This window comes from Branchiostoma lanceolatum, chromosome 2 (genome assembly GCF_035083965.1).
Source record: "Branchiostoma lanceolatum isolate klBraLanc5 chromosome 2, klBraLanc5.hap2, whole genome shotgun sequence".
In the NCBI taxonomy this organism is placed as follows: Eukaryota; Metazoa; Chordata; class Leptocardii; order Amphioxiformes; family Branchiostomatidae; genus Branchiostoma; species Branchiostoma lanceolatum.
In genome coordinates, this window is record NC_089723.1 from 11,039,066 (window position 1) to 11,065,478 (window position 26,413).

Consider the following 26,413-nt stretch of genomic DNA (forward strand, 5'->3'; position numbering starts at 1 on the left):
TTGTGTGAGAGATTTTATACTTAAAAAATATGTTGAGTGTGATTTCTACTTTATAAATATTCCTCTGGTTTTCTAAAACTTTATAAATATTCCTCATGTGGAATATGATATTTCTAACAGTTTCTAAATAATGGTAACAGCATTCTACCATTATTTACAATTCTTAACAATTTTCAACCATTTTCAACCATTATTTGTAACATCTTTATAAATAGGTCAGAGGGCTGTGAAGAAAGCAATTCTCACATCCTTGCGATGTATAGGGAAGAATGCTGTCCACAAAGGACCCAACAGTGTCCTGCAGTGAAATCTAAAGATATACAAAAGCAGACAGAAGGGCCGGATTAGCACCTACATTTATGGGAGCAATCACCATTCTACCATCATCTACCATTTCCTACCATTCTCTGTAAATATTTGTAAACCTGAAAGAATCATGTAGATGTTTAGAAATTATTCAAAATAAAGAGATTTTTGTGCAGTTACTTTCAAAATGTTTCTTAACTATCTAACTGAATTTGAATAAATTCAAATTTTCATATTCAATCTTTTAGAAAAATTTAGAAATATTGTTGCTCAGATATTCTTTTATTAGAAATAATTCAAAATTATCACAAATATCATTCAAAAACCCTCTTGGTGACTTGGAATGGACTCTATGGATTGCATACTTACTAAGATGTTCACCTTCATTTAACTTCGATTGCAAGTATCAAATTACCGTCATTTAGAACTTTGGAATCAACATTTCTCATCAATTAAGCAAATCATGTCCTTATTTACATAATCGATATATCAATCGGTTTTCCTCTCTATGTCACAGTTCTCAGTTCATATGTTTTGAAGCGTCATTGTGAAAAGCACTGCCCACATGTTGACCCAAAAATCCAAGGCCGTCACTGTCCATATGGTGTCCTCGTATATGGGTGTCCTCGTTTATAGGTCGTCATCCAAAAAACAGCACATTGAAAGGGATTTTTAACTGTTCCTCATTAATCATGTAAAGAAGGACCTGGTTTGCATAGAATGAATCTCATTATGTTAATCACCACTAATCGTTTCTACCTGCCCAAAACAATTTTAATCCACCAATCCCTGCGTGAGTTATCCTCCTCCAAAATTTAGATTGAAAATGCCCACTGTAGTACCGTAGGAACCCCCTCAAACTTGACCTTCGTTTTGCCGACCGACCCCCAACAACCTACAAAATTTCATCACGATCCATTTAATTTCTCTCCAGTTATGCCACCAACAAAAAAAACCGACAAACACAAAAGGTCCACTGGAGCGCCATAGAAACCCCCCCAGAAGACCCATTTTCAAACTTGACCTTCGTCTCCCCAACAGAAACTTACCTACCAAAAATCACTATCATCCGTCCATGACATCAAGAGTTATATCGCCAACACCATCACATTACAAATCCCGACCAAAAATATATATTTCTGCCCACGGCGAAGGCAATTAATCTAGCCTTCAACAATAATCAGAACTACTATTATTGACAAAACCTACACAAACGTGAGAAAAACGATTTGAACCCGCACAAGTATGTCATCGTAAGGTCACAGATATCCGTTGGAATTCATTATAGCACAGAAATGTCAAAAGGTTTCAAAAACATTTTGGGAAATGGGGAACATTACACAATTATCTTGTTGATTAGGAAACACGTTTTGCAAACTGTTCTGGAATATTATTTAGGTTTTTGTCATTACACCGTCTACATTTTATTATGTATACCACTTGTTTTCCTACTACATGTACTGTATTATACTTGAAATGCAATAGAATTTTTTTTTTAAAGTGGCTTCTACTGTACATGTTTATCTTTTAACCACAGACTTTATTCAGTTTGGTGCAACACCAAATCCACTGTCCGAGAATGGTGACGGGCTCATCCCTGACCGATGCCAGTTGGGCACGGGCCTTTATAACTACCCCACAAAACTCCTTTCTGCTGTACCTAGTAATTCGTGCCGTATCCGCTACAAATTTGTGCTGTACCCGGTGATTTTTGCCGTACCCACTGAAATTTCCGGCCGTACCCGGAAATTTGTATCGTGCCCAGTCCTTTTGCGCTGTGTCCAATTGCGGGCATCGCACGGGCATAGTGTTTAATCACTAGAAAGTTGTGTATAAAAACTATGTACATGTACGGCAACTTCAATACACTGTCTCATATACCTATGCTGACCCAACTTCAAGTTTTCCCCACACAATACTAACCTGGTACCTCCTATTCTTGGACTGATACAAAGTATTAGATACTTTCTGTACAACAGTTGCCTTTTCTAGAGATAGGAGCGTCTAGAGTATGGTTGCTAGCATATCACTGGAATAGGCCGCTGTTAACAAATCCCTGACGTCAGACCCACATGTTCACCAAATTATCAGGAGAAATACATGTATAATTGAGAGTTTAACCACAAAAAGGGCTCAACCTGGTCCTTATCTTCTTGATCCCACCGCCATCGCCGGCCCCGGTGTTTATTTTGCGGATGAACTGTTAGCAAGTCAGAGGCTACCCTGGTTCTCCTGCCCGCTAGTCGTGCCAAGGGTGTTCGATCTTGTGCCGTTTTAGCAAACCCGGAAGTAGAATTGTATATTCAATGCTTGGCCCTTCGACTATACACAAAATTCTCAAAGAAAGAGTGCAGAAAAGCAGCACAAACAGTGGAGCATGTATATTTTTAGTGTGATCACCCATGCATTTCTAGTTCTACGTTTCGCTGATAGAAGGCATTCCTTCACCGAATCCCAAAATCCCAAACCGGTTCCCATTCACTGCATTGTTAGTGACTCCGCATATCGCACATTGTCACCAATGCCGGATAACTGCACCAATTTTTTCAAAAACCCTCGACAAGTTAACTAAAAAGGTGCGCTCAAAATCGGCAAATGCGGTGCAAATGAGGCGATAAGTGCCTATGTAGAGACACAATACCGCCAATATGTCTAAAATTGTTTTCACTGACAAAAGAAGGTAGTCTTCATTGACAATCACGTTGATAGCGATCGTATGGAAGGTCCTGGGCGGGTCACGGGGCGTGTCGTCACCATAAAGAGACGCACGCCTGCCAAATGCGGTATTGCGTTTTGGCAGACAGCATGCTGTACTCAATAAAGATTGGTCTCTACCTGTAACTTTACACTGTCTGTGAATGTATTTAAGTTCGCGGGGGTTTAATTTCGCGTTAAGGATGACATGGGGTGTTGTCGGCGGTTTTAGGTTCGCGGCAGCGCTGTATTCACATACTGCTGCAATAATAAAAGACCGGCGTCTTAACGTACATTTGCAGTTCTCAGATCTAGTCGGAAACCGCACAGCGACTCGGCAAGGGCTACAGACGCGTGGACGGACATAGCAGTCGCTTTTGACGGTGCGGTGCTGACGTGATCATCTGTCACATTCTTTTATGGCATTGCCGAATCCGCGTCCTAGAAACGTCCTACATTCACCCAAAGGATGTATGCGCGGGTTCGGCTCTGCTATAAGGAGAATGGTCTGTCACTGATCTAAGTCATCTAACCATATCTACCCACTGGATACGTAGTACAGTCCATTGTAATTCACTACCATGATGTACACAGTCTAACCTGTCCAAACATGACAAGGGCCTCTCTGGCGCTTACTGATTTCACTCAATGTGTCCTGAGATGTCTTTCCTGAGAATTTGAAATTTACTGTTTTAATACATAAACGTGGCCCTAACAAGAGGTGGAATCTACCTGTACCTGTGTAACGAAAGCTTTCTAACATCTCAATGCATACTAGTTCATACAGCACACCGAGGTTTATAAACTATTCACCACCTGTATGATACAGTGTACCTACTGGTCCAGCTGGGCAATTTCGCATAATTGCACCAGCCGGATAATTGCACCAAATACGCTGGCAAATGGGATGTGCAGTTAAGCGGATTCTACTGTATATGATTGAATACTTTATGCACTTTGTGACAGCTCAGTGTCTTCACAATCAGCAGATTATTTCCACAGTCAGCAAAACTACAGTTGATCTCTGTACGCGTAAAGCCCATTACAAACTACTAGTAGTATGATGTTGATCACAAATTGACTGTTCTTCACATATATAAACAAAATGTTCAAGTTGACCTTCATCTGTTTAAATTTTTGAGTGTGAACAACGCTAACAAGAGGAGAACGGGGCTGTTTCATTGTATGTTATCACCGGGAAGAGAAACTTATAATACAGAACAGGCTAATCGAATTCGAAATTACCTGAGCGACCGCGTCCAATGTACAACGCACAAGGAGCCGACATCACTGCGCTATCAACCATTCAAATCTACAATAAGCTATATGATCAATTTGAAGATAATGAGTAATGTTCCTGGAAATCATGGCACACGTCTGCGAAAGGTTTCAAGAACTCTGCATGCTTATGATAACGATAAAAACAAGACGGACAGGTTCACTGGCTTCATGCTCACGGGGTAGAACGCGCGAGGAGCTAACGGAGTGAACATTTTCTAATGGGTGCTGCGACTCAAGTCGACAATAAGCTATATATGAAATACAAGCCATGGTTTCTAAAAATCAGGTAACGAATTTTCATGACGATTCATGAACTTTACATGCTTACAACGCCGTTACACTTTTGACCGCGAAGTTCCATGACCGCGCGCGTAGGTACAACGCGCTAGTTGCGGTGTCTTCATAATGGAGTGGACATTTACAGTATTCTACGTCGTCGTGCACTCAACTATCTAAATCAACATCAAACTACGTACCAATGGAAAGCTCAAGTTTGAGAGAATCAACATACGAACCATAAGAGGGTTAATGAATCCTTGCTGTTTACGACGCCGTGACAAAGATGAACATCAAGTCCAAGTGGTTTCTGCCCCGCCGCGTGTTCGGAACGCGGGAGGCGCCGCGTCCTGTTTTTCAAAAAAGTGAACATTTCTATACGGGTGCTGCGCTCCCCTGTTTTCAAATAAACAATAAAATATATATCAAATAAAAGGTAAGGTTTCTGGAAATCAGCACAGAGATTTTCAAGAATATTCATGAACGCTACATACCTGCTGCAAGCCAACACAAATGGCGTAAAATGAGTCTAAAATACGCAATGTTCATTGGATAATTTCTTATAGTGTGACTCATTTAACACCAATAAGTTGGCCACCGGTGGGCGCACCAATGCTTGTTCTTTAAGTATACCAAATTTCATGGACCTGCAGTCAGCCAACTTTCTGCTAGGGATGTTAAAGAAGAGCCTACTTGAGGGTATTTTCACGGGAGAGGCGCGTTACGAACTTACGTCGTTTTCGCATTTTAATGAAATGAGCGTGTTCTAGAGCGTTGGCCCTTCGACTATGTAGTTCTATAGTGTACAACCTTGATAACAGAGCATCAGTAGGGGCTGAAAAATACAAGAAAACTTTTCATGTTGTTGGCCAACTGTACCGTCTCCTTTTTTCACCATTAATGACAACTTCTCCATTTTCAGCAGGCTGCTGGTAAAAGGAAAAAGTCGGGAACAGGAGGCCACTGCTACAAAGGAACACGCCGGGAACACGAGAGAAACAGCTTTTAGAAAATACAGCGATCTTCCAAATCCCACTACTCTTAGGAATTCGTTGAACATTCCACAGAAAATATCTGGTAAGCAATATCACTATGATCAGGAATTCTTTTTAACAGAGGATACAACAAGAGTATTTTGATCATTTGGAACAGGATTTATATTAAACAGTGGTTCAAGAATCCGTGTCTAGAAATTGTAGACATTGATCGGACGACAGCTTAAACAGCAGCACAAACAAATGATCATCTGACATTTGAGAATGACGAGAGTGCAAGAAGTAACATGTAACCTCACTTATAGAAGCACATGCTGGAAGCACAATATTTAATAATTCCAGTAGTCCCAACCAGTCATCTACAGTGAAGGAACTTCGCTATCGAGAAAGTTCATCCTAGTTGGGAGGTTCGAAACACCAACAAACGTATTGGTTATCCCTGAAATATGACCTTTACTTTTAAACATCACAAACAAAGATTGACTCATCAATTACGGTATTTCGACCAATACGTAGCCAACGAAAGCATCAGTAGCCCAAATGCGATCATACCGCTGGTAACGGCCCCTTCACTTCCGCCCTTCTTGTCGTCCGTCTGGGGTCAATGCAGTCATTGGAACCTTGTTATTGTGCCATATGTTTTGTCTAGTGTAGTAAAACGAAAACAGACTTATTTAGAGAATTTGCCATTACTTATTAACAAGACAATAAACTTCCGAAAATAATTTCATCAGGTTGGTAGAACATAGAGTATTGGAGATTCTTTTTTCACAACCGGTAATTCTCACCTGCTAACGTTTCGATGTCTGTCAGACACCTTCATCAGAGCTTCTGACTGGAGTACTGCTTCTCACCGCTCATCAAAGGGGTCACAGAGCCGTTGGAGAGAGTGTTCAGAAAACACAATGTTTCCACTGCAGTAAGGCCCAAAACGACACTCAGGAGCCTGCTAGTGCACCCTAAGGACAAACTGGATGACCTAGCAAAAACGGATTGTATGTACAAAAATCCATGTAAGAGCTGCGACGAAGTCTACATAGGTGAAACAGGAAGGACCTTTGGGACTAGACTGGAAGAACATAAGAAGGAAGCTGACAGCATTGAAGTGGTAAAGTACACAAGGTCACAGAAAAGACAAGCACAGCAAGTAGACAAGAAATCGGCAGTCACTGAACACATTGCCAGGCACAACTGCGTCATTGACTGGGAGGGGGCCAAGGTCATCGAAAGAGAGGATAACAGACGCACCCGGTGGATTAAGGAGGCAGTCTGGATAAGGAAGACAACACCGGTGATGAACCGAGACGAGGGGGGATACAAACTTAGCCACATTTGGGACAGTGTTCTCATCGCAAAAGCGCCACCTACATCGGCTACTTATAGCGGTGAGAAGCAGTACTCCAGTCAGAAGCTCTGATGAAGGTGTCTGACATTCATCGAAACGTTAGCAGGTGAGAATTACTGGTTGTGAAAAAAGAATCTCCAATACTCCAAGACAATAAACATTTGTCTGTAAAGACATCAGACTTGGAAACAAAGGCTAGCCTACAAAGTGTCTACTGTGTATCGATATATCTAGCGTTTACAAATTGGCTCTAATATAGATTCTTACTATTCGATATTTTTTTGCAATCTAACGTTACATATCGCCATTACATTTAATTGCATATCACTACTTGGAAAAGTAACATTCTTAATACTGTCGACGATCCTATGATAAACCACTTTACTGTAGAAGAACAAACTGTCTTGTTCTCCAATTTCTCCAGAGTATTTGGATTTGGTTTCATACGAGTGTCAAATGATCATTTAAATGAATAGTAGATATTGGGAAAAACAGCAGTCAAAATGGCGAAAATAGATAATATGTCTGTGCAACGAGTTACCCCGTGGGCACCGTTCTATGAATCTTTTAAAATTAGAATTAGTGCCCACCCCCTTGAAATAGAGAGGGGGCGGTACAAAAAGCTACCTGTGTGCGAAAGAACTTGTAAATACTGCATGTCAAGCACGGTGGAAGACGAAACACATTTTGTTTCAAGTTGCCCCTTCTACGATCAAGAAAGAAAGGCGCTGTTTCAAGAGGCCACCAAATTCCATCCAAATTTCTCCAAGTTAACAGACAAAAAGAAAACTACTCTCCTCTTAACATCACAAAACCCACATATTTTAGAAAAAGTGGGATCATTCGTCTTCCACTGTCTCGGAAAAAGAAGTCAAACCCAAATAAGATAGAATTTAGTGTTAGTATTTAGACTAGAAAAGTCACATGCTATATTGTTATCAATTGTCTGTCCGTCCTTTCATGTTACATGTACTTGCAATTAGCCTACGGGCAAGAACTTGCAATAAACTTATTACTTTTTAAAAAATGCACTTCCAGGCTGCGATCAAGTATATACTACCTGAAATGTCATATATGTCACGAATAGGATAGAAATGAAGCATGACATTGGTATTTGTTAAAGGCACATTACCTTTAGCAGCAGCGTTGAAGCAGAAAAAACATCGACGATGGAACCTAAAACGCGCGGAAGGATATCTCAACCTACTTTAGTGTAAATCGTTGGGGCGTCGCAGAAAAGACTCTTGTTGTTTACACGGACTTATCGTGTGACTACGATACAGACCTTCCAAATGCAAACTTCCAACATTTAAAAACATTTATGATGAAAGATGAAAGTAGAATGACTTGCTGTGTGTTTGCTGATAAACGTCCACCCATGAAAACAGGGTGAGCCGCAGTGTGATTGGTCAGTGTCGATGACGTCAGTGTTGTGCAAACATACGGTGTTCTAGCGACCTTAGAAATGGATTACGAGTGCACTGTCGTAAAGGCGTCAATATCCTAGGTAAGGGGCAAGACTTTTCGCTCTTTTTCAACACTCACAAGTGGTAATGGTCACAGACTATATTCATGATACCAGACAGTACCAATAGTATATGCAACACTGAAGCGTCACCCCCGTCTGGTAGTTGCGTCCTATGGCGTCGGTGCGCCAAACAGCAATACACATGCAGGGTAACAGTTAGTTAAGTTGCATAATAACTGTTACTTAGAAGACTAGTTCTGATTTTTACCTTCTACGTTTGACTCGTGGATGTGAAAGATAAATCTTTTGATGAAACAATTACAATGTGCATCTTCACACAATTCGGAACATAACCGACTCAATTCATATTGAAATGAAGTTGAAGTAGTAAATAGCTTGTTTCTTTAAAGCCTTTTTCCTTTCATACATAAATAGAATCTCAATGTATGTTTGAGATAGGATATTTCATAGATGATGGTTGCTCTGCTGGTAAGGTATCATGTCTAAAATTTTACACACTCCAAGTGTGAAATGTAAGCATTTCTATCATTAAATTAAATTGCCATATGATGCAAACAGCTGTTATGTCCATTTTTGTGTTTTCGCTCTGTCCCCCAATTTTAGCACTAAATGATAGAAAAACAAAAGCGTCTAATTTTCTAGTTGTGTATCATACATGATTCTTACCAAGTATGGAGTACAGGATCTTTAAATGAATTGACATTCACCAGCCATCGACTTTTAACCTACCTAGCCAGCCAATGCTTTGTCCCCAAGTCGTGTCAAAAGTAGTGTCCACAAGCCTCGTCTACATCGTCATACTCCATTGGCAACAAGGTCTAACCGAGGACATTATGTAGAATGTCCTTGGTCTATCGAATGGGAAACTACAATTCATAGGCTAAGTTGTGTTCTGTCACGGCTGTATATGATGCCTTTGTCAAGGGCTACATGTACCGCTTTACCGTAAGTGTGTCTTGCGCAAAATTGGATACATGTCAGTATTTATACGCGTGTCAACAGTGAAACTTGCCAAAGGGGTGTTCTTAATGTTGTCCGACGGTGTCGATGAAGACGTCACTTCCGGTTACTTGTGTGTCCTTATGTGTTCTTTCATGCCCGTCCTAGCATGTGTTGCACACTCTATTGCTGTCAAGGGCTGATAAGGCCTCCATCTAGGGGCCTGACCGGTGGAAGGACTGCTAGAGGCGTCATTTAGCCATGGTTGGCCCGTCCCGACTCTTTGCATGCTTGTTTTCCAGTCTCTACTGTATGTTATTACCTTCGCAGAGAAGGTTATATTTTCTGTTACGCCAACTATGAGCTTGTTCTGTATGAATGTCAAGAGCATAACTCGAGAAAGGTTTGATGGATCTTTATGATTTTTGATAGGTGAGTAGCGGTTGTTAAAACGAAGGAGAAGTTCGAAAATGGTTCACCTGGCATTTTACGTTGGTACTGCAACGGACTGTGTATGTGTGTGTGTGTTTGTATGCAGACAACATAACTCGAGAAGCTGTTAATCGTTCTGCATGACATTTAGTGTTCGACTAGTGGATGGGTAGGGTTCGCAGAAAGGAAGATCAAGTTCGATAATGGGCTTTCTAGCGGGTACCTAAGATACTGCAGTGGAGCTTCAAATTTTGAGGTCAAACTTTCTGCAAGTGCTACGGTCCTGACTTTTGGGTGGAGAGTAGCCCGATAGCGGCTTGTTATCTCCATGAAAAAAGACTTTTTCATGGGGATATTGTTTTGCGTGCGTTTGCGTGTGTGTTTCCGTGTGTGTATGTTTGTGTCACCGTATGCTTAAAGTCAGCATAGCTGAAGAACGTGTGGATGGATTGTAATGGTATTTGGTATGTGGGTAGGTGTTGTGAGGAGAAAGGTCAAGGTCGATTTTGGCCCCCCTGGTATGTGTCACTGGAACTGCAATGGCGTATTTGTAATAATCTTCTAAGGAGAATAACTGAAGAAAGGAACAACAGATTTTCATGTTATTACCTTCGTCAAGAAGGTTATTCGTTGATGCTTGTCTATGTGTCTGTTACTGAACACGATAAGTCGAGAACGCCTAAATGGTTTGTTGTCGTAGTTGATGTGTCGGTGTGTATGTGGGAAATCTCAAGATGATTAGATTTTGGGCGAAGTGCTTTTCATAATTAACGAGAAAAGTGTAAAAATGTGTTATATTGTATGCTAGAGTATGTGTTCTGCCTGGGATGTGTTGACGGTGTTGTTTCGAGGGGTCAAGGATAAGTGGTAGGGGTGCGTAGTTGTCATGTGGGAGGCAGGAAACAAGCTGCTGGGACAAATTGGCCTGTCAGTCAGTAGGCAGTGGTATGGAAAAGGTAGCAGCAGAAAGTGGTGTGGAATTTGGTGGAAGCAGACCAAAATTGGATATACACTGCCTTACATCAGGAAGAACCATCAGTACTCGTGTGTCACAGTATGGGAATAGGACGTTGTTCAGTGTAGGTGAGTTAATAGTGTTATATCTAAGAAGGAAGAGGTGATTTATTAGTTACGTCATACTGTATAGCGTACTGGGGTCTGGGGGGTTGAGTAGAAGTGTTCACTAAGAGTATGGATACGTATTGCTGAAGAAGTAGTTGATGAAGGGTGGATGTAATATAGATTACAGAATGTAGTTTGAGTCTGATAGTTATTACCTTCGCCGAGAAGGTTATATTTTACTGAGCGTGTCTGTGTGTCTGTTAGTGAACACGATAAGTCGAGAATTCTTGGATTAATTGTCTTGGTATTTGGTATGTTGGTAGGTCTTGATCAAACCTGAAAACAATTAGATTTTGGGCCTCCTAGCGGCTTGTTACGGTACTGCAGCGGAACTTCCTGTTTTAATATCTCGTGTTCTGGACATGCTATGGAACTGATTTTTGAGTGGCAGATAGCTCTTTAGACAGAGAGTAAGCGGTATAGGTTTGGGCCCCCTAGCATCTTTTTTGGAACTGCAGGAGCACGTTTTGCTTCAGACTTTGAAAGGGAATAACTCAAGAAGGGCTTGATGGATGGTCATGATTTTTTTGTAAGTAGATAGCTTGAGTGATGATGTACATAATTAGATACTTATTATGTGAATCAGAATATAATTTGCATAATTAATGAGGAAAGTTTATACATCCGCCAAATTCCATGATATGACTATTCAAATAGGTGACATTTGTAACTGAGCTAGATAGGAATGTTGATAGATAGAAAATATGCAAATATAGGCCTAATTTGCATAATTAATGAGAAACGACTATAATTCCATACTAGTACATGACTGCAATTCATACTTGTGGCATTTGGACGTTGTGTGAATGTGAACAGCATTGAATCAATTATGCTAATAAGGAGTTCATTTGCATAATTGATGATAAATGTTAGCATAACCCTCTTAGTTAAGCTCATACTTGGGACAACATATGTTATTTGGGTGAAGACGATCAACTGGTATGATTTATAATTGATGAGAAACACTCCTAATACGTCAGCCATATTTAGGTTAAAATCATTTGGCGAAGGTATGAGGTCGTAGAACTCTTGTTTGGTATGCAGGTAGGTTGAACAGAGATGTACAAACTGAAGTGCAAATTATGCAAATTGGGACTGAATTTGCATAAGTAATGAGGGATGACTACACCTCCATTCTAGGCATGTGGTTGGAGGTCACACCTGTCACATCTGTTAGTCTCAAATCTAGGACAAGAATTCCCCAGGTCCCAACAGCTGGTAATGAGGAATAGTAATAAAACACATCATGTATAAAACCAAATTTCATGGAGATTTTGGGTCTTCAGACCCTTGTTAGGAACTGCAGTGGGTGTTTTTGTCCTCCGGACATGAATAACTTGAGAAGGGGTCTACAGATCGTCGTGATGTTTGTTATGCAGATAGATCAGATGGTGCTTTACATAATCAAATACTAATTATACAAATCAGGAGCTTATATTTCATAATTCATAATCCACAATAGGACTCTAAAACATGTGACATACATGTATGTGACTGAATAAGGTATCGATAGATGTCAATAATGCAAATAGATACCTAATTTGCATAATTGATTGGAAAATACTAAAATGCCATATTGGTAGATGACGGGAATTTCATTCTTGCGGCATTAAAAGTAAAGGTAAACATTATCAGACATAAATCATGCATATCAGGGCCTCATTAACATAACTTATAAGGAAATTTCTACAGCAGGGTTCTTACTGTACGACCTGATTTCAGGGACACTATGCCCCAGTCCGGACTGGGGATGTATAATGCAGGTTGTATCAACAGATGGCCCTACAAAAACAGGTCATGTAAACAGATGGGCCACTGCACCTACACTGCAGTATACGTACTGAAAAGTCACATTTACTTTGTCCTTCAAATCTGTATGATATGGAATAAAGATCTATTCTATTCTTATTCAGTTACTGTGGTCCATATAATATCAAGAGACTTTTTTTCATGACCAGTTGTAACATATATCAACACTTAGTACACTAGACACAAATACTAGTCCTGGCACATCAACTGATTTTTTAAAGTCTTAGATAAAGGCACTCTCCATAATAAGCCTTGATTATTTGGCGAAGGTAATGTGTTCGTGGAACTCTAGTTGTACACTAATGCCCGTTTGTTGTCTGTGCCACTAGAAACAACGCTGGCCTATCTGATTGTTTTCAAAAGAAATCATGTCTCTCAGACATGTCAGCTGTGGTTTGTGTAACTCATTACTTCGTGAGGAGATATTTCTACATTGGTCGTTCATTGCTCATGATCTGGCCATGTTAATCTATGTTAGCATACCATCTATTGTCTACAATGTCAAAGGGAGTGGATCATTGAAGACGACTTCACATCTTGCAAATAGCTGGGTCAAACTAGCATGAAATCATTCAACACTGGTGACACGTTGCCCTGGTTCCTGCTTGTGTTGTTTCCTGCTTGAGTTGTTTAACAATAACTCACTGACGTGCGGCGCATTCCCGTTGTAAGCCCAGATATGCCACCCTCATTAAATCAGGACCCCTATCGCTCCACGTTACCTCGCTCGCGAAGGGGCCCTGGTAACCAACGCTGCCTGACATGGTTATGGCTAGACTCTACCATTGCTGGGCTGGAAGGTCAGGGCAGCCAGCCACTGCTGTGGTGTTTGCCGGCAAGTGCAAGGAGGAGGGCAATGCAGAGGACTCGCTGAAACAGTTCATGGCCAAGCAGTCTTGCATCCGGACAGTGATGCTTCGGGCATTTGACAACGAAGCAGTCCACACAGACCACTGCTGCTCTTTCTGCCAGGAGGAGACCACAGCACCCAGAGAAGCGTACCTTCTGCATCCCAGGGCGACGAAGACTGCGAATTGGACCCTCTCTCCGTAGCCAACTCCCTTCAAATATTTGACTCTATTTGGCCAATTTCTACTATTTTCCCAGCGACCGGGGGAGACTGGTAGAGTCTAGTTATGGCGACGTGACCACCAAAGGTCTGCTTCCCCTCATCGGAAGCAAACGCGCAAAGAACGCTGGGAAGCTATCAGCAAATCAGGTTACGTGTTACATCGTTGCTTTGGTTACCCAAAACAAATGGCAGCCGATAGTTTTGCTTCAGCTGTGGAAGACTTGTTTGGATTTGAGCGGCTTCGTCAGCATCAGCAGTCCACCCTACAGACACTGCTTGATGGCAGGGACGTATTTCTAAGTGTAAGTACAGGCGGAGGGAAGAACCTCTGCTATACGCGTTGAACTTTCAGCACTAGGAATAATGCACTACCCACCACCCCCCACCCCCGGACAAACAACATTTAGTTACTGTTTTACTGTACTAAAACAACAGTAGCTAATTGAACCATTGGCATAAAACTTTGTCTTGAATTAATATTCCTTTAAAGACTACTTCAAGACATCCTAAATTGTCTTAACCTCATTATCAATTTCATTAACATATCTATTCAGAGGTTTGGTATAAAACCTGTGTTCTCGGTCCTATCGTTAGTCACTGACGAAAGACAGTGGATGCTGTCTGAAATGTCTGACTGTTTCAAAATTTTATCCAATTGCTTGAGTAATTATTTTTGGCGTATCTTACTACCTGGATGTCTAACTTTCATCAACGTAGCCTCTGTTATATGGGCTTCCCAGCGGCAGCAAAAGCCGAGCAAGCCCACCGACCTTGTCCGCGACTTCCGTCTGGAGATGAGTTCGTCAGTCCGCTCATTGCCAAATAAGGTCAGCTCATTAATTATTCATGAGCAAGTGTTGGCGACGTCGCCATAACCATGTCTGGCAGCGCGGGTTATCAGGGCCCCTTCGCGAGCAAGGTAACGTAGTAACGTCTTAGTAGTAATAGTCTGTAACAGCGCTCTCTATTTATTATAAGTAGGACAGGTCGTTACAAAATGAAATTCATCTTCAATATTCTCATACCTTGTGGGACACAATCTGTGAGTGGCTGGTGTGTTGTGTCGAGCCTCTTAATTTCTTGACAATGTGCGCTGATTGTTATCTTCGCCGAAGTACTATAGTACTCGGGGAAGATTATGTTTTTGGTTGAGCCAGCTGTTTGGTGGGTCTGTATGTATGTCAAGAGCATAACTCAATAAACCTTTGATGAATCTTTATGATTTTGGTAGGTGTGTAGTGGTTGTGCAAAGAAAGGTCAAGTTCAAAAATGGTTCACCTTGTGTTTTTCAACAGTATTGCAGCGGACTTTTCATTTTTGTGTGTTTGTATGTAGGCAAAAAAGTGACGGAAACGTTGATGGATCCTCATGATTTTTTGTAGGTGTGTAGATGTTGTAGAAACGGAGGTCAATATTTCAAAAATGGTTCCCCTGACATTTTCCTTCAGTACTGCAGCGGGCTTTGTGTGGATATGAATTTGTATGTGAGCAACATAACTCCAGAAGCTGTTTATGGTTCTGTATGATATTTAGTGGATGGGTAGGTTTTACAGAAAAGAAGGTCAAGTTCGATAATGGGCCTTCTAGCGGGTACCTAGGGTACTGCAGCAGAGCTTCAAAAGTTTGGAGCATATTTTCTGAAAGTGCTATGGTCATGATTTTGTGTGGTAGATAGCTCATGCCACAGGAATTAAGTTGTGTAAGTTTGGCCCCCTAGTGTCTTGTTTGGAACTGCAGTGGGTATTTTTGTTTTGAAGTTCGGACGTGAATAACTTGAGAAGGGGTCGACAGATCGTCGTGAAGTTTGGTATGTAGAGAGCTCAGATGGTGCTTTACATAATCAATGACCAATTAAGCAAATCAGGAGCTAATCTGCATAATTAGTAAGGATAGTTTGTAAACCCTTTACATTATATATGGGGCATGTGACAGTGTTCCCGAAATAGGTCAATAGAAGGCTTTGCCTAAAAGTATAAATAAACAGATGGGGCACATGAATAAACAGATGGGGCAGTCTGCACTCCAAGCAGATGTGAGGGTCCGGTTGGTTTTATCGTGTTCAGTTTAGGCATCTTTTGTCCAACACACGGTTGGAGACATAACGAAAAGGGAACAAAATAGAAAGCCTGACAAAAACACTTAAAAACATGTCAAAAACCAGCCGGACCCTGCTCTGCTCAGAGAGTACACTGCACCAAAACTGCACCACTGCTAGGTATTATCTAGCACCGTATGGAAAAGTCATATGTACCATGTCTTGCAAAATGTGTATGATATGGAATAAATGTAAATCTTAATCACTCTCCACAATAAGCCTTGATTATTTGACGAAGATAATGTGTTCGTGGAACTCTAGTTAGTTTTGTTATGCTATTTACAAAAGGTTTATTATGAATTGATGTGAGGTATTCTTCCTTGCCAAAGTGATTTTTAAATCTATAGCATGTGTGGAGTTCACTGGTATTTCTAAATGGTTCCCTCTAACCAGGGAGAATCATGTCTTTCAGACGTTCTTTAAATGTATTTCTAAAACGGTTGGCATTAACTTTGGGTGAATGTGAGTAGCCCAGTCCTTTTCTTCTTCGACTTAAGTGTCGTATCCTTTTTTAACAACAATTTCATTAGGTAAATTATTCAATCTTAGCGAGAGTATCTAATCAACTGTGTTAGACTGTCAATGAACAATAGGCATACTTTGAATTCGCTCATTACGGTGAGACATTGAGTAGAATATTGCAAAACTTCAAAGTATTCTTTGTCGAGAATTTCATATGAAATTTTTGGCTGTTCTACTGTAATATTCTGGTTCCTTGATACAGTGCAGTGTCGTATCACTGTATTTCTTGAATCACACAAGAGTAGGGCGATACAGGTAGACGAGGGGGTTTGCTCTCTTTCCTAAGCGACTGACTCACAGTCTATCAATACTGTATTGGCATAAATTTACAATGCATGGATCTAATATTCAGTGGGATTAAGCAATGTCCCAATGAAAAGATCAGAACATCTACAGATACCATCCTCAACTTCACTACAATGCAGTAATATGTTTAACCAAACTCTTAAACATATCAATAGCTAGGAAGATGGACTGATTGTACTTTGATGGTAAAAGTGATTTCAATCAAGGCCACAGCAAGTAAATTTTATGGATGACATCCTCCGCAGACTCCAAAATTAATGAGCAAAAAACACAAGGCGGGCCAAAAAAACAAGATTCCTATATTTTCAAATTTTGAGATCATAAGTCTTGTTAAACAAGAATTGAGGCGACGAAATATGATATCATGACCAACAGGTCTTTTATTCCTGTATTCAACCAATGAGTTTTCATATATGATATAAAATCTCCTTGATTTAATGTAAACATGTCCTTGTAGATACATCTCAATAGACTAACTACAACAAATGAAGAAAAGAGCTTGTTGTACCATCATCTGAAGCAACACATATGCGATGAAACACCTTGTGTATATAGCTCAATTTACTGGACCCCCTCCCCATTATCTATATAATGTCCTTGCTAGAAGAAATGCAGAAAACAGCTTATTATACCATCATGGGCAGGAACTACACTGGGTATTCATATGCAATGAAACACCTTAGACTGTCAACGTTTACGACATATTTGCCAATTTAATGTTGACCACCGTCGGAGGGCAATGAAATTTCTTTTTTTTTATTTCAAAATCAGGCGAAAATTAATGAGCGCGCTGATGTCATCCATGAAAATTACTTGCTGTGGCCTAAACCAAAAATATGTTAATACGCAACTCATGCGGACCTGTATATACGCACAAGTGTGACAGATAAGAAATGCATTCATACTGCTCATGAGCCCTTTACGTTCCGTGTTAAAAGCAGCAAACGCAGGTGAGACGTTTTCGCGAACTTACCTTCTGATTTAGTGCTACGCCAGACAATGTGCCTAACTTAGGACCCTGTCACACTTGTGCGTAGATCATGTCCGTGTGAGTTGCGTATCAACATTAAAGAATAACAAATCTCTGGATCTCGCTGTGCGTTGACTCGTCCCGCCACCATCGCGGCCAGAAAGAAGGCGGGAAAACAACGTCGCCAGACGACAGCACTGTTTACGTTGTTTTTGGTCGGTTTTCTACTCAACAAACATTTTTCGTATTTTATGAAGTTATTTTTCTTATGTGTCTGATAGTTGTGTGTCTGCTTGGTACAGATCGTATATTTAGAGGCGCGTGCCGTCTCTACCCAGTGACCTTTTATTCGGCGCTTCCATCATTCTTGTCAAAATTCTGTTTTTCGACAAAACAAGAAAGGGATATGTACATCATGTATATTATGAATGCGAATGACAGCTATGTGCATGAACTTGGTTTATTTAACTTCCTTATTAGCATAGTCAATGGTCACAAACACGGCGTAATTATGCAAAATAAGATCAATAAAAAATCATTGCGATGTTAGCGCGCGTGCGATGTTAGGGCGCCTCCCGTTATAGTCGATAGTATAATTGATATTCTTGATATGTAAATGATGCATATTTCATCCTTCCAGATTGACATTCTTTCTGATTGTGATTTTGATTAGGGGACTGTAACATTTCAAAACACAACAAAATAAGATTGCATTTGCTATAGTTATTATAGACCCATTTGCGGTCCCCAGAAAGTGCGAAATGGAACAAAATGGAACGAACTAAAACAACATACAGTCAAACCTGGCCATAGTGGTCAATTTTTAAGGATTAGTCTATAGCGGTCACCTGTCCAATGTGGTCGCGGTCAGGCGATTTTGAGTCCGGCCGCAACGCCAACACTGCCAATTACGGTCACGGCGCTGCGCGTGGTCGGCGTACCTTTGTTTACTACAGCGGCCGTAATTTGGAGCCTACGCCTGGTTCACAATCTTTTTATTTCCGCGCTGCGCCACCAAAATGTGGACTCAACTAGGACCCTTTAAGTGTTTGAATAAAGAAAACGTTAAGAAATTTCTTAGTTTTAAGCAAAGTATTTCCAGAATGGTGTCTGATTTTTACTCGGCTGTTAACACTCCTCCATTCCGCGGTACATCGCCATTTCTGAGCATTTGGACAGGGCAAAATAACGCTCGCAGCTTTTTAAAAGAAGACTCGTTCGTGTATCTGGTGTGTTAAGTTCTTGAACATGTAATTATCCGGGCTGAATTTACGTTTTTCGCGGGTAAATAATGGTTTTGGACACCTCGCCAGAATGCCACCTACTCAACTGGCCCTGAGAGCCTACAATGCCAGAGGGTCAGCTCGGAGAGCCAGAGGACGACCACGCCGCCGCTGGATTGACGATGGAACCCTGCACACCTATAGCCTGACACCTCAACAGGCGACACGACTGGCACAAGGCGGACTATTCCACCTCCTCGCGACGCCCCCATAGCGACCGGATAAAGTAAAGTAAGTAAACTTAACATATGATTGTATAGTTCCATGTCTAGACATGACTTGTTATGACCTTCTGTGAAGTAATAAACGACGTCCTAAAATCAAATGATGATGATGCTGATGATGATACAACCATGAACACACTCACATATTTCACAACCAACATTCACAACCAACATAAGCAATGGGATAACATGTACAGAATCTGTATTTTCTAGTCTTATTTGACCGCTAAAATTGACAACAAACAGTTCATATTTTGTAAGTATGAGGGTCGTCAATAAATTACTTTTATCTATTAATAATCTATCTGGAAAATCGGGAAACACTGAACCACCGCACAACCTCTGCAATAGGCTCATCTCCTGGATATGAATGAACTTTATTGCTCGACAATTATACATGGCACAATGTATGGCAAGAGTGACAATGCAATCAATACAATGGGTACTAAACTAGTCTATTCTATTCTGAAAACTATAATCACAAGAATATATGAACGTAAATGGCGTAATGATATAATATATGTTAAACGTTTCGGTCTGTTAAAATACATTCTCTCTTTTGTAAAGCGCTACATATGTATTGGCCTAAGTACGTAGATATGGTGTCGGGATATGACATAAGTAGATTGAACATGTCTATGTTTGCCTTTGGCACGGGTTTACTGGATTTACATGAGATCATATCCATTAATTTTCGTCTGTCTACAGTATATGCGGGGCATGTCATTAAGAAATGATATTCATTTTCAATGCTATTTTGACATGAAGGACATAGTCTCTGGTTGGCTGGTATATTATGGTATCGGCCTTTTTCTATTTCTAAACAGTGAGAACTGATTCTTAATTTGGTCATGTTATAACTATAAAGGATTTATTACGAATTGATGAAAGGTAGTTTGCCAACGTGAAGTCAGTTTTGACTTGTGAATAGGTTTTTAGTTTGCTGCAGCTCCTAATTTCTTGTCGCCAACCAGAGAGAAATGTATCCTTCAAACGTTCTTTGAATATGTTACCAAAATGTTTAGCATCAACCGCAGGGTTTAGCCATATATTTCGGAAACCATGCCTGCACAAAATATCTTGAACATGAACAATCCAGTCTAGTTCTTGTTCTACTGCAGCATCATACGCTTTCTTGACAATTCTATCATTGGGTAAGTCTGTAGTCTAAGCCAGTATTTGATAAGTTGCGTTTGGGTGTCAAAATACAATGGAAACATTCCTAGTTCGCCTCTTATTGCGGCGTTTATAGAACTATTTGGGACACAAAGTAGCATTTTGCAGTAGTTGAGAAGAACATATTCCAAGTCGGGTATCTCATAGGACGTTGTAGGTTGCTCTAATAAGACATTTCGATTAGATAACATTTTTGAGTTATATAGAACATGTAATTTGTCATTGCACTTCTTGAAACGAACTAGAACAGGACGATTTGTTCCCAGTACGGGCAACCTTGAGAATAATATCATTTACATTTGTTCCTAACATTGGAGACAGGATGTTGCATACAGTTTCCCTAATGTTTTCACCAGGACATTCCTGTACCTCATTTAGAATCAAGTCCCTGCATCGTATATTAGTCCCTAGAATTTCACTACAATAAAGCAAAATAGGTTTGACTAGACTGTTAAACAAATCTAGTGAAAGGGTAACAGATGGGTTATAGTTAGAGAGGTTTTGAATCAGAGTGATTTGAATGAATGAATGAATGATTTATTGCACAACAATTGCATCAGTGACAATGTATGGCAAATTACAGACAACATAGGTAACAATCTAGTTCTATATATGTATAAGAATATACTACTTACTATAATACTATATCTAGTGTGATCTATGGCCATTGCAACATGGAACTAATACAGACTAAGGGTTGTTTTTCTAGGCTAATTGTAATCTAAGGAAATTTCTAATTACTATAACGCTACATCAAATGCAATCTACTTAAATTACAACGTGGAGCTATATCTAAATTACAGACATTGTGTTGCGTGTTTCTAGTCTAATTTGCGACTTTATATTTGTCAATTCTCATTCAGGAATGGTACAGTTTCGTTTTTGCATAGCGTGGTAGATATATTGGCCTAGGTGGATAGATATGGAATCTGGACATGACATAAGTACATTAAATGTATCGCTATCTGTGTAAGGTAGGGTAATATTTGACTTACATGTAATTGATTGCATAAGCACTTGTCTTTCAGCATTATATGTAGGACATGTTATAAGAAAGTGGTACTCGTCTTCAATACTATCTTGGCATGAAGGACAACGTCTCTGGTCTGCCGATATATTGCGATGGCGACCTTTTTCAATTTCCAGGCAATGTGCACTTATTCTCAGTTTGGTTATGTTGGTCACAAAATTTTTGTTTTGGATAGACAATAGGTAGTTTTCTATACTAAATTGAGTTTTGATTTTAGAGTACACTTTAAGTTTATTATTACTGTTTATTTTTTGTCTCCAATCAGAGAGGAATGTGTCCTTCATGCGTTCCTTGAATAAGTTTCCGAAATATTTGGCATCAACATTAGGATTGAGCCAGATATTTCGGAAACCATGTCCAGATAACATATCTTGGACATGAACAGCCCAATCTTGATCTTCTTCAACGGCTACATCATAAGCTTTTTTTACGATTCTGTCATTAGGCAAGTTGTTAAGTCTGAGCCAATATTTGATAAGGTGGGTTTGGGTGTCAATGTATAAAGGGAACGCACCTAGTTCTCCTCTTACGGCTGCGTTAGTTGAACTTCTGGGAACACGGAGTAAAATTTTGTAGTAGTTTAGGAGAACTTGTTCTAATTCAGGAACTTCATACGATATTTTTGGCTGTTCTACCAATATGTTTTGATTTCTTAATATGTGCGAATTTTTAATTATGTCAAGCTTATCATTGTATTTTTTCAGACGGACGAGTATCGGGCGGGTGGAGCAAGGGTCACTTTTCTTTCCAATACGATTTGTTTTGAGAATACTGACCTGCGATCCTAGTATTGGAGATAGGATGTTAGATATCATATTTCGAATATTTTCATTTGGTGATTCTTTTATTCCTTTAACAATAAGATCCCTACATTGGATATTTGAGCCTAGAATTTCGCTACAGTATAATAAAATTGGCTTAACTAGACTATCAAACAGATCTAATGCAAGGGAAATTGATGGATTGTAATTTGTTGATAGTACTGATTTTAGTTTAAAGGAGGCTCGGAGGGCTTTGGTTCTAATTTGTTTATTAGCTCGATTGAATGATCCCGAGGGGGTTATGTCTATTCCTAAATATGTGTACGAGGGTGTGATATCTATAGTATGACCCTGTGCTTGGAAGGGAGAGGGGCGGGTTTTACTCGTTCGTCCATTTTTGGAAAAAATCATTACTTTAGTTTTATCTTTATTAATCGTTAATTTCCAAGTAGAGCAGAAGTTATCTAATCTTTTCAAGCATTCTTTCAGGCCACTTTCTGATTTTGATAGGAGCACTAGGTCATCTGCCCAGAAAAGACTATTAATGGGAGTGTCTTTTAGAATGACGGGGTCGCATTGTGGTGAATTTAGTAGGTTTGGAAGGTCATTAACGTAGAGATTAAACAGAAGCGGACTTAAATTACACCCCTGGCGAACTCCACAGGTTGACTTGAAGTATGCTGATAAGCCGTTTGAAGTTTTAACGCAATATTCTGTGTTGGAGTACATGGTTTTAATGATTTTAAAGAAGTTCCCTCCTATTCCTGACGATAGAAGCTTGTAAAACAACCCATTTCTCCATACAGAATCGAATGCTTTCTTAAAATCAATAAAGCAGGCGTACAATTTCCCTCTCGGCGTGGAAATCTCTTTGTTTACTAGGGTTTTAAGCACAAAAATGTTGTCACTTGTGCGAAAATTTGTTCGAAAACCTGACTGAAGTGACGACGGTATATTGTTATCTTCAAGAAAGCGTTGAAGTCTTTTGTTAAGCACAAACGTGAATAATTTTCCGACGCAACTAGAAATAGCGATCCCTCTATAATTTGACGGATTTGTTGGGCTTCCACTTTTAAAAATCGGAACTAAGATGCTCTTACTCCACTGGTGCGGGAAGTTTGCTGATTGAAGGATCGTGTTGAAAAGTTTTTTTAAAGGCTGCAGAAGTTGTTTATCGCCATATTTTAGCATTTCGTTGATAATGGAATCGGTGCCACAAGCTTTATTGCCTTTTAGGATATTGTTTGTAGGGGGTGAAGCAGAATGGTCTTTTTCGCACCTCATCAGCAAAGAAAGCAGTTTGTTATTATATCTATGAAATGCCAACCTGGCGGTTTGAATACTCATCATGTAAGACATCATTGAGAGAGCTGAACTTTATAGTCTATTACAATCTATGTTTCCCTACTTCATTCACTTAAACAACACAATTGTATATTTCAACTTTAGACAAGCCTTTGCTTATGAAACATGTCTCTCTCACATGTTCACTATAACAAAAGTGAGAAGTCGAGTTCACTTAGCTCCTGTGCTAGCTTGACAGTGTATATATGTATCTGTAAACTATCATTTCCTTGTGACCTGTGCTTACCTCAGTGGATATATATGTACAATAAAGGTCTCAATTCAACTATTGATATTAATCAATAGCTCTTTTTTCAGTGATTGTACTCAGGATTTGTATTGATCTACTCATTGATAGGTAATGCATCTATGAAGGGATGGTCAGATAAGGTCACTATCGCCTTTGGAAGATGTCAACCCAAAGGCCATTCTAAGGTTCAACAATTCACATCGGGATGGACCTCAAATCTTTTCGACAAGCGCGGTGAGTGCTTTATCGATATCGTGCTCGAGGTGTGACTCCTCAAACACGGGACCCAGCTTTATGTCCCATCCGAGAGGACGTCCCTAGTCGAAGCTAGGCACTCATTGTCATCTAGTCGAGTGAGGAAATAGGTGTTAATAGCCTTTCTCAGGAGCACAACACTGGAGCTTGCAAGGAATTCGAACCCAGAACCATTATAATCTTGCCATTCTTGGAAAATATAGACCGTGGACGACACAAACTGGCTGACTCAGAAGGATGGCGACAAACTTTGTGCAAACCCCTGTGTCTTCGATAAAATACGAAAACAGTCTATTTCGTTATGATTCAATTATGTTTCATCTATCCATTTATTCGATATGTACAAATCTGAACTCATCCAAAATAATGTTGGTCTTTAACATTGACAATGCACTTCAGTATCTTGATGAGATAGGCAAATTGGACACATATTCACTTGTAGGAAATAAGATTATGGTCACTTCAATGACCTTTTTAGTGCATACAATGCCCTATTTGAGAAGATGCGTATCATAATGATTTTTGTTGCACATACATGTACGTGTCAAAACAGATATACCATTATAATAAGTAAATAAGGCATTATAATTATGACAATGATTGTGCAGAACGTACGGGATGTTTCAAGTGTCAACATTCAATAGAACAAAGACTATATAGATTAGATTTCAATCTTGTAAATTGTATCATTCAATGGTTGAGGAAGGAAGAGGCCTGGAAAGGTTAGATGTTTGAATTCTTTAGCGCACATCCTGGTAATGATTGATGTGCATATGGAACAGATCACCTAGTACCTTCAGTGAATTAATTACGGTACCCGGGTTATATCTAACTACTCCCGTTACCAGTCTATCTAGTTCGATGGTAATATGTAGGTGCTACAGAAGAGAAAACGGTTCCCTAAACATGGCTTTAGAATACAGAAAGGTCAGTTATCACCTATGCCATTTATCGGCCAAACCATGCAATCAGTGCTAATGATTGTAGTGCACATCACCCACCTCATAGCATTGACAGAGTGACTGGGTACTCACGAGAACGATGTGATTTATTCAACGCGCTGTAAAACCGAAAAAAGTAGAGTTGCAACTAGACAAAAAATTGTAGTTATTTATTCACTACGCTGCCTTCCGATCCTGGCAAATTTGCGTAGGACGGCTTGTCAACCTCCGCAGGGCAGCCCACGTACCAGGGTGCAAGCAGCACGGAACGATTCGTATAAGCCACGTCTGTAGAGCTGCCGAGGGTCTTCTGTTTCATGATCCATGAGAAAGAAGTGCCACCAAAAACAATCTCTGGTTATGTCATACTTACGGCTGTGTTCTCCAGACTCTACTGCCCTTTGGTGAGGGACCATATAACTGCAAATGTTGGTTTCATTTGCAAGGATGAATTGGTCGCCATAGCAACGACAGCCATACGGACGACCTTCAAAAGCGCTCGCCGCAAAATCCCTCATCAATTGTGGCATACACGGAGACCAATACAAACGTGCTGTACGTAATGTTTACATCCGTGGCAGTTGAAACCGTGAAACCCACTTGGTCCTCTAGAATATATACCTATATTACTAACACAGTGTTTTCTTAAAATCCTGTTGCCGTATAAAGATGCTGTGTAAGTGCACATCTCAGGTTGCAAAATGATGGGGAAATCCCGCAGTCGGATTAAAATTTGGGTGCGGTCATGATAAGAAGGATAGAAAATGCGCAAGGGTCGTCCCAATAACACAGAGCTGTGCTCCCATTTAGACCTTGTGTAAAATGCATTACCTTGACAAATCCTTCTCTCCACGGCTGAAATCCCGGGTGGTCCTATTACAGGGTGGATATGCAGGTGAGATGGGGACACGGCTGAGTCCCGGTCGGGAAGTCTTGAGGTGTAGCACCGAGGAGGTAGTTGACAATGCACGGTAAGAAGCTCGCGGCCTGCTCACTCGGAGTAAGCATGCAGTGCACAAGCGAAGCCGGAACTGTTGCGTTTTCGTGTGTACGTACACACAAGGTTACGATACACAAATCTAAGCCAATCTCCTCCCAACTGTTGCTGCTCTGCTTGCCCAGGCTATTTTTAGCAAGGCTTACGTTGTGCTTTCCCTGAGGTAACGGATATCTTCGTCAGCGCTCGGCAACATTCGGAAATGCAAAATTTTAATACTCGTCAATATTACCATAATCAGCAAGTCGCGTATTCGGTCAGCGTAGGGAAGCACCTGGGGAAGCAGTAGCATCTGTGCTGTGGTTTTACGCTATGTGCAGCCTCAAAGAGACCCCCTGCCGCCCGCGACCGGAAACGGTCTTAATTCCCTACAGTGCATTGTCGTCAACAGGCATTATCACAGATTACGTGTGCCATCATAAACACTTCAAGAGGCTTCCATTTTAGCAAGCATTTTATACAACATGATCAGGTCCGTAACACATTGTGTTCCCGCGTC

General features: G+C 40.3%; 1 protein-coding gene across 1 annotated transcript in view; it reads right to left on the reverse strand.

The window, feature by feature from the left end:
- Window positions 1-26,137, reverse strand: part of LOC136427444 (regulator of G-protein signaling 20-like) — an 84,696-nt gene extending 58,559 nt beyond the window's left edge. Inside the window, exon 1 of the mRNA XM_066416296.1 lies at window positions 25,749-26,137. The gene's annotated coding sequence lies outside the window, so the exon portion shown is untranslated. The remainder of the gene's footprint in view (window positions 1-25,748) is intronic.
- Window positions 26,138-26,413: the final 276 nt, after the last annotated feature.